This window comes from Cynocephalus volans, chromosome 13 (assembly GCF_027409185.1).
Source record: "Cynocephalus volans isolate mCynVol1 chromosome 13, mCynVol1.pri, whole genome shotgun sequence".
In the NCBI taxonomy this organism is placed as follows: domain Eukaryota; kingdom Metazoa; phylum Chordata; class Mammalia; order Dermoptera; family Cynocephalidae; genus Cynocephalus; species Cynocephalus volans.
The window spans coordinates 42,814,609-42,824,330 of record NC_084472.1 but is presented as its reverse complement, the minus strand read 5'-3'; the positions used below and the strand labels follow the sequence as shown (position 1 = coordinate 42,824,330).

The 9,722-nt window shown below is 44.9% G+C and overlaps 1 protein-coding gene across 2 annotated transcripts in view; it reads left to right on the top strand.

Annotated features, from left to right (window-relative positions):
• The first annotated feature begins 5,340 nt into the window (after positions 1-5,340).
• Positions 5,341-9,722, top strand: part of HDHD2 (haloacid dehalogenase like hydrolase domain containing 2) — a 47,959-nt gene continuing 43,577 nt past the window's right edge. For both annotated transcript variants that reach the window (XM_063077136.1, XM_063077135.1), the window contains exon 1: positions 5,341-5,460. The gene's annotated coding sequence lies outside the window, so the exon portion shown is untranslated. The remainder of the gene's footprint in view (positions 5,461-9,722) is intronic.

Below are 9,722 nucleotides of genomic sequence, written 5' to 3'. Positions count from 1 at the left end.
TCTTGTGCAATATTTATTCCATGACTTAAGTTACTTCTAAAACTAGGGAGCAGGTATTGAATACCCATTGGCTATGCCTGAGTTAGAAATGGATGATCTTTGGGCTGTGAACTTGCAGCTGTACCAAGGGAATGTACCAGGGATTCTTAATTGATTACTTGGCTCATGTGAGTAACATTTGTTAATTATAGGCAATGTTCTTTTGGCCTTACAGAGAGCCAATAATGCTTGTGTCCAAGTTTGAGCCATTGAACAGATTTAAAAGAAACAGTTCATTGAGGGCACTCCATTCACCCACACACCATGAGCCATATAAAATTTTGAAAAGAAAAGAGAGATCTTGGTCTGGTGCCATTTTTCATGTAAGGCATTACAACACACCTTCATGTTAATATAGTGCTAGGATATTGTCCAAGTCCACACTCCACTGGGGAGCAGTCACAGCAGGGTAGGATCAGAGTATTCTCAAGTAAAGCAGTTCTGCAGAAAGTGAAACACTGAACATCAAAATATTTAATCTCTTGAGGCCACTTACACAGTTCTAGTTTTAATGTGGCTGAAGGGAAGTGTGAAGTTTTCACACTTTAGCCCTGGTTTCCCCAGAGCAGTTGTGATTCACTGACCATAGTATCTTATTTTAGTAGATGATAACTTAAGTGCCTCTTTGCCTGCCTGCATCTTTCTCCTTGAGCATTCTCAGGATTAACAATTCGTGATCATTCTGGACTTCAAATATCCATGATATTTATGGTCCTTATGTATTCGAGCCCTTTGTCTGTATTCCTCTGAACTGTTGCAAAGGTCTGGGCTCTAGTCAGTAGATATTAACCAAATTCTTACTCTAGTCCTTAATCGAGTGCAGTGGTTTGCAAACTTTGTTAACAGCAGAACCAGCTTTTTAAAGGAATTCTAACATAGGACTGGAATACCCCAATATCTAAAACGTGAGATGAGGTCCATTTGTTTATTTTTAGCTGAAGCAGGGCTGGGGCCCAAAAGCCCACTGTTCAGTCTCCACCCCACTCTTGTCAAGCTTCCCGAGGCACTTCCACAAAACCCTAAATTTTCAAAAACATGGCTAGCAAGTATCTTTTTTTAAAAAATCCCTGCTTTAGATTCAGTAAGAGTAGGTAATGTGATCTGTGCTCTATACGTAATATGCAGTCACTTGTGTTTAGGTATGTACGTACACATGAAACGACTCAAAAGAAAGCAGTATATTTGAACAGTAAAAAGTAGGAGGCAGGATATTTCTAATATGTGAGCAAAACCTTTTACATGTGACTTAGGCAAGTATACTTCCTAAGACCTCAGTAGTTTTTGGTTGCCTTATCTACAAAGTTGATCAGTAACTGTTTCAGAGCGGAAGTCTGGTCCTGACGGTTTATACACATCTTTTCCAGATTACTAACCTTTGATTCTAGATGTACCTCTACCAAAGAGATGTTCTCCTGAAATAAAATATTTTTTGGTGAAGTAAAACACCTTCTCATTGATTTATTAGTTTAAAAAGTATTACCAAAATAAAATTTTGATACTAAGCAAAATGGAATTCTTTTTTGCTAAAATTTTCCTTGGTCCCTGACTGGTCATTAGATGTCAGATACTGTGAAAACATTCTGTGCATGGACCTGGGACACCTAGTGGGCTATGTCCAAGGGTATAAGTTTTGGAATCCTACTGTTTTTGTTTCAGTTCAGATATTGTTTTGTGTCTCCATTCCTCCTTTGGGTTTTTGCCCCATCTTTTTTCTGAATTTAGCCCCTCCCTGTTGAGGTCCCATTCCTTCTTTACTCATTCTGTTTTTTGGGAATCAGAGCCATTTGATGAGTCTTTTGCTGAGGAAGCCATTAGTCCTGTCCCATTATGCCACATAATTGTGAATGACATCAATTACACTACCCAATTGCTCAATCCTGGAACATATCTTGAGGTCTTCCTCTCCCCTACCCCCATTCTAATCTATCACCAATTTTTGACCATTTTGCATCCTAAAGATCTCTTGAATTTGTCCTCTTTGCTTTGTTTCCATACATTCTAGTTAAAGCATCTCTCTTGGAGTCCCACAGTCCCCTCTTATCCGGTCTCATCCATTTTGGCCCCCCTCCAATCCATTCTTCATACTGCAGCCAGCGAATGCATTTATTTTTTATTTATTTATTTTTTTTGTCTGTTTCGTGACCGGTACTCAGCCAGTGAGTGCACCGGCCATTCCTATATAGGATCTGAACCCACGGCGGGAGCGTCGCCATGCTCCCAGCGCCGCCGTGCTCCCAGCGCCGCACTCTCCCGAGTGCGCCACGGGCTCGGCCCAGCGAAAGCATTTAGAAAAATGCATGTCTTATATTACCCACTTGCTTAAAATCCTTTGGTGGTATTTTAATCTGGTCGACTCATCTGGCTCAGGAGGGGAAACTAGGAACAGGTTCCTTTTCCTTCAACCAATTAGGTCCTCACACAAAAAACTCACACTAAACAAATATAAGACAAAAACAACTTCAGACCCAGTTGGGGGGAAAAGCAGACGACCTAGTCCAGGGGACAGAAAGGGTTACAGCTCACAATGTGGCTGACTGCAGCACTGAGCAGAGGCGTTGGATGGTGTTCCAGTCAAGGGATTTCATATGTGTAACCAGAGTGTGTATCCTATTATATCAGACTGCTCCAGAAAGTTATTCATTTAGTCATTGTTTACAGTGACTTCATAAGGATGACTATCTGTGCATTCACATTTATTTGGATCTAAATATTTTATTCAGATCAAGAGACAAGTAGAGACTCCCAACATGTGGGAGGGGACGTGAGGGAGGTGGTTCTATGTTTACTAAGATATTGCCCCCCTAGGAACAAGTGGGCAAGACCTCTGGTAGCTCTATCTGAGAGAAAGAGACAAGGTGGGAAGCAGGGACCTCGCTGCCTGAGGTAGTGTTTGACGGAGACAGCAAGAAATGCCCGAAGTTACTCATGCAGCTAAGGAGGAAATGATGACGTCAGAGATTGGGTGTTTGAAGGAAAGCATTAAGTAGACTTCTTGAGTTACCCCCAGAGAATGAACAAGAAGTGGTGGAGTGACGCAGGGTGGAGGCAAAGAAAGTTACTCAGTGATACTTGATTCAACAATGGTGCTGTGGAGAAAGTTGGGCTTCCGGTCAAGATGGCGGAACAGACGGTCCCCAGCGTCACTCTCTCCCAGAAATCAACCAATTTACAACTATATAAAAAAGCAACAACAGCCAAGCTGGGGCAGCTACAGCTCAGGGGAAGAGAAGGAGAGACCTACAGAGTGCATGAAGGTGAGAGAAGCCATGATGAGAGAAAGAAAAAAACTGCTCTGACCATTTTGTGCTGGCTGCTATAACACTGAACTGCTGAGCACACGGAGCAGGAGCTGGCAAAGCTGCAGCTGTGCCCTTTGGATGGAGTTGCTTGGAGGTGGCAGGGGAGAAGAGGGCCTTGGTGGCTCCCAGGCCAGCAAGACCACTAATAGTGTTCCTGTGGACCCACATAGGAGAGAAGAGCCACAACTGAAAAAATGGAGCCACTCAGAGGCTGGTGAGTCATCACAAGGGACCGGTGTATGGCCTGTCCCATGGGAAGTGTTTGCAGCATGGGCAGTGGGAGAGATGGGCCCACAGGGGGAACAGTGGGGCACAGCAAGCACAACTGATCTGCACCCCAATCAGCACACGACCACTCAGAGGAGACTGGTCAGGAATATAGAATTGCATGGGGTACAGTTTGATGAAAAGACTCAGGCCCAGATCAGAGTTACTACACAACCCAGGTGCACCAAGTCTCTGGAGAGCCAGAAGTACAAAGTCAACCTGAGCTGCACAAAAAGCCTTCCCTAGGGAAGCAGCAGCAAAGCAGCAATTTAGCTAAACCACAGAGCTCAAGTACTGGTCCCCACAGGAAGTTCCCACACTTTAGAGAAAGCAAAGGACAAAAAAATTAGTTCCGGCTCAGAGACACCACCAGTGCCTCGGATCCACCCTGGGATGTGAGGCTTGGAGCCAGGTACCAGACCCCCCTCCCACAACCAGGCACACTGTGCCAGTGCCTCAGGTGCCGTCCGGGGACCCAAGACATGGAGCCAGGAACTAGAACCACCTCCCACAACCAGGCACATTGTGCCAGTGCCTCGGGGGCTGCCCAGGGACCTGAGGCTTGGAGCCAGGGACTGGACCCCCCTCCCACAACCTGGCATACCACACTGGTACCCACCCAGGGACTCAAGGCATGGAGAAGGGGACCAGACCCCCGTCCCACAGCCAGGCACGCTGTGCCAGTACCTCGGGGCCTTCCCAGGGACTCGAGACATGGAGCCAGGAACCAGAACTACCTCCCACAACCAGGCACACTGTTAGCACTTTGGGGGCTGCCCAGGGACCTGAGGTATGGATCCAGGAACTGGAACCCCCAAACACAACCTGGTGAACTGTGCCAGTGCCTTGGGCCTGCCCAGGAACCCAAGGCATGAAGAAGAGGACCAGACCCCCCTCCCACAACCTAGCACACTGTGCCAGTGCCTTGGGGCCTGCCCATGGACCCGAGGCATGGAGAAGGGGACCAGACCCCCCTCCTACAACCAGGCACACTGCCTACGCCAAGGAGCGTGCCAAAAACATCATCTCCAAGTGGGTGGCCCACCACAATAACCATGGCTGCTGTGAAAGTGGCCAGATGCCACAACCACCATGCAAATGGTCCACCAGCAACTGGAATACATCGACACAAGGAGAGTCACCAGCAAAGATAAAGAAAAGAAGAGGACGTCTCTCTCCACAAAGCCTATCCCAGAGTGACAGAAGAAGCATCTGCTCTACAATAATATGGGGGACTTGATCACACCTCTCAGCACTGTACAGATCATCTAGGCAACAAATCAACAGAGTGACCATTATTCTTTCAGAAGGAGAAAAGAAATCTAGGGTAATTAGAAGGGGGAGGAGCAGGGGGAGGGGGTGAGATTGGACAAGAGGCATAAAGAATAAGTATGATTTGTAACAATATATATGCTAGTGATATTGATTTGATCAACATACGTCAACGTTGAACCCCCAAAATATGTATAATAAATTTTGATTTAATAAAAAACAAACAATGGTGCTGTGGAATGGGAAATAGCTACTGGACAAAGCCGCAGGTTTTGTTTTTCCTCGTGCACCTGGACAAGCAAGCCGCGCCCTTGCAAGCGCAGGTCTCAGCAACAACTTCACCTTCTCCTCAGTGGCGGGCCAGCCTGGGACTACACGGGGTAGCGGCTTCCCAACCTGGGAGGAAATCCTGGGCAGCTGGAACCGGGGGAGGCGGGACTTCCGGTGCTGCCGCGGGACCGGTTCCGGCATCCTGCAGCCAGCTGCCGGGCGCTCCAGGCCGGCGGAGAGGACCTGCGGAAGGCGCCGCTGTGCCGGCTTTGCTGTTAGTGGGACCTTCCTGAGGACGGCGTGCTTAGTGCGGGTGAGGAGCCGCTCTAAGACGGAAGAGGAAGAAGCGGAATTGGGGGTCGGGGGCCGCACGCCTGCCTGGAAGCTGCACTTTTCATGAGAGGGCTCGGGGAAATACCGGCGGTGCCCCTCGGCCACCCCCCTCTCTGAGGGGGCGTGAGCCAACCCACGCGCTTGCTCCGTGAGGACTGTTCCGCCCTTCGGGTGGCAGCCTCCTGAGCTGCGGCGCTATTGCGCGTGCGCAGAGCGGGGTTTGCGGTGTGTGAGGCGCTTCCTCCAGGCTCGGCGTGATCGGAGCTGCTCGTCTCCGCAGGGCAGATCGTGACTAGCGTGTTTGTCGTTCCTGAAAACGTGTTCCTGGACTGTATTTCTAAGCTGGCGTCCCCTTCCGTCAGCCTGCCTTTTGCCAGACCCTAAAAGATGGATAGGTTCAGAGTGCAGTGACCTATCTATCCTAAGGCCTTTCCCCGCCCAAGACAGAGAAGGGATCGCAGTTGAGTTCGTGCTTGGGTCCTTCCAGTTCGAAAGACCGGCATTCATGAGTTTAATTCAGAGCCTTCATTGTGCGTCTAAATAACAGTGGAAAAGCCAACCACCCCTTTCCTCACCGAGCTCAGCAGTTCGGTAGAAGAGACGTGGGCAGATAACCCGGGCAGAGTGATAAGTGTCACGGGAGCACACTGGAGGCTCCTAGCCCAGCACTGGGAAGAAAGGCGTTGGACTCAGGGGAGGCATGCCAGAGGAAATGATGCTTATCTGAGACGGGACTGAAGGAGTTGGCCAAGGGAAAGGAGGATTTAGGGACACTAAAGTCTAGCGATGAGGGAGGTGAAGTATAGGAGTCTTGGTGACTGCAGTGCCATGGACCTTGCGTGCTGGGAGTAGAGACAGATGAGTCGGAGAGGTAAACCAAGGCTCTGTACATCACTGTTCATTGTTCAGGCTTTATCCTGAGGGCAGTGGGGAGCCACTGGACGATTTTTAACTGTAGAGGGACTGAATAATATCATTTATTGAATACATACAAGGGTTCCAGAAAAGTCTGGAGCCATATAGGGAAGGAAAGAGATTTTGTACTCCCCAGGGCGTCTAGGAGGCATGTTCTGAAGAACCCCAACCTCCCAAGAGAAAATTTTTATTGGAATTTCGTTTTATCTTAAGTATTTATGCAAGTTTTGAATTATGTGCCATGATATATCTTTATTTTTATATGTTTTCTCAAATCTTCAAGATGTACTAATACTTTAGGATTTTGCATTATATTTATCTTGTGACTTTTGTGGCCCTTGACACAGCCAATGTGTCCCCTCCCCTCTTTCCTTGCTCTTCCCTCTACATACATAATCCAGCCTTTCTGTGTGTCCAGTACTGTTAACAATACTTTACAGGTATTACTTTATTTAATTCCCATGTCAACCATTACAGTGCTGTTCTTTCTACTTTAGCAATTGTGTTAGTCCATTTGTGTTGGTATAACAGAAATACCTGAGACTGGGTAATTATATAAGAACAGAGGTTTATTTGGCTTATGATTCTGGTACAGCTGCGTCTGGTGTGGGTCTCAGGCTACTCATGGCAGAAAAGCAGCAGCAGCCAGTAGGTACAAGCAGATCACATGGTGAGGGAGGGAGGGAGGGAGGGGGAGAGACAGAGAGAGAGAGAGAGAGCTACAGAGAGAGAGTGTGTCAGGGTCTTTTAAACAACCAGATCTCGTGGGAACTAATAGAGCAAGAACTCACTCATTGATCCCCCCATCTAGGGAGAGCATTAAACCATTCATGAGGGATCCGCCCCCATGACCCAAACTGCTACATTGGAGATCAGATTTCCATGAGTTCTGGGAGGATGATACATCCAAACTCCATCAGCAATGAAGAAACTGAGGCTGAGAGGTTTAGAAAATAACCAAGTTCACACAGCTAGTGAGATGGAATTCATATCAAGGCATGTACAACTCCTTTGTTCTTGTACTTAACTACTGCACTATTGCATTTTAGGGAATGGATTTTAGGCTGGAAATATGGAGGTGAGGCAGAGGGGATATTTAGGAGGTTGCTAAAATAGAATAGATTATGATTTCAAAACTAATACAGTAGCACTGAAGAGAAGAAAGTGGATCCACAACTGTAAAGGAGGTAGAACTGACATGATTTGGTATCTGAATTGATGGTGCTGCCATTCACTCACAAGGATCGCAGGGAAAAGAGCAGCTTTGAGGGTGAAAAGGCTTGCTGGGTTGAGATGCCCCTGGGATATTCAAGGGAAGATGTCCCCTGAAGTATCTGGAATAGTTCCCCTTGGCATGAGAGAGAATTTGCTTTTCTTTGCACTGAGTATGTACCACTGTTAGTTGTTTATGGCTCTTCTAAGGGATATCCCATATAAACTTGTTCAAACTATGGGAGATGGTGGGACTGAAACCCAAGATAAACAAAAACATGGACTACCTTCGAAGCCCTTATAGTTCTTTTGAGGGTGATACTAGTATTTTACACTTACATTGTATCAAATACTAGCTTGTAGTTCAAGTAACAAGTTTTACAAAGGTTCAGACAAGAGAAGAGATCATGGCAGAAGTGGTCAAGGCCTGTAGAGGGGCTAACTGAAGAAATGAGTGTATTTTGAGGTTTGTGTGGGGCATCTCAGTTTTGTTCTTCTAGGCCTTAGTCAATTACTCTCAAATGTGATGCTCCAGAGGAGCATTTTAGAGTGTAAAAGGTATGTTCTATGGAACTGATGAAAACAAAGAATATAGGCTTTTAAAATGTTTTAGTAACATAAAGCCTATGTGGATTCTTCAATAAGGATTCAAATTACCAGTATTTATTATGACAGTTCCCTGGCTCTGGTTGGGCAATTTTTCTTTTTTTTTAAACAGTATAAGTCTTTTGCTGTTTTTCCAACCTTGTTTATATTTTGTTCTTTATTCACCTTCTGAGTTAACATTTTTTGTTGAGTATTAGGTGTCTCATAAAAGTTGGATTCTGAGAGAAGCAATTTTAGGTTCCACTGTATAAAAAGAGAATGCTTTGTCTTCATTTTGCCCATCCTTATCTTTTGTGATATAGTTAGTTCATTTTAAATCAAAGTATCCTTCAAGGTCAAGAGGTCGGTACCCCGCACTGGTCAGCTGCCAAAAAAAAAAAAAAAAAAATTAAAGTATCCCTTAACTGTTGCATGTCCAAATAGAGTCCCCAGGAACAGACTAGTCTTTTGACTTAAAGCTCTTTCTCCTCTTAGGCAGTTGATGCTAGTGTTGATGTAATCCTTCATTTCAAGATCACAAAAAATACCAGAAATAGAATAACATGAGGACTATTACAAAAGGAAGGCTTTTGCAGTTGAACCTTGATTAACCAGAGCTCTTAATATCATTTTTGCCTTTACACTCTTTTTTTTTTTCTTTTTCAGCAGATACATTATAAAAGACAAACGGAACCAAGGATTTATTTAAAATTCAAAATGCCTTGGGAGTAGGGGGTTTTGTGCTGAATGTATAGTAATTGTCTGTACTAATTTAGTTTTTTATAACTGTATTCAATGTATGAGAAATGACTAATATATAACAGGATTAATTTTTATCATGAAATGTATCATCTACCCAAGAGTCTGTAAAACATATATGTAAGCTTTTAATAATTATAATAAAATGAACACCACCCATATACTCAGTGCCTAGGTCAATAAGTAGAGCATTTGCAAGACCTTAGAGGTTCCCCTCTTGCTTCTCCTGGTTTGCATCTGCTTCCTAACCCTTGGAGGGAATCAACATCCTGACTTTTTTAAAAATAATCATACCCTTAATTCTCTTCACAGTTTTATCACCTGTGTATGTATCCCTAATTTTGAATGCTATAGTATGAAACCATACTGTATGTATTCTTTTGTTACTTGCTTTGTTCACCCTGTAGTAGATTTGAGAGTTATCAAAGATGATGTTTGTAGTTCATTCATTTCCATTGCCTTTTGTATTCTGTGTATGACCATACCACAATTTATTTACCCACTGTGTTTTTGATTGACATTTCTACTGTTTCCAGTTTCTGGCTGTTACACACAGTGCTGCTGTGGATATTTCTGTTCACGTCTCATAGTCCAATGTGAATGAATCTCTCAGGGGTATAATACCTGGGAGAGGAATTGCTGGGTCATAGATTATGGTAATGCCAAACTGATTTCCGAAAGGCTTGTACTGGTTTATTCTCACTGGCGGTAGATGGGAATTCCTCTTGACAACCATTGGTATTTTCAGACTTTCAAATTTGTCAACCTGTT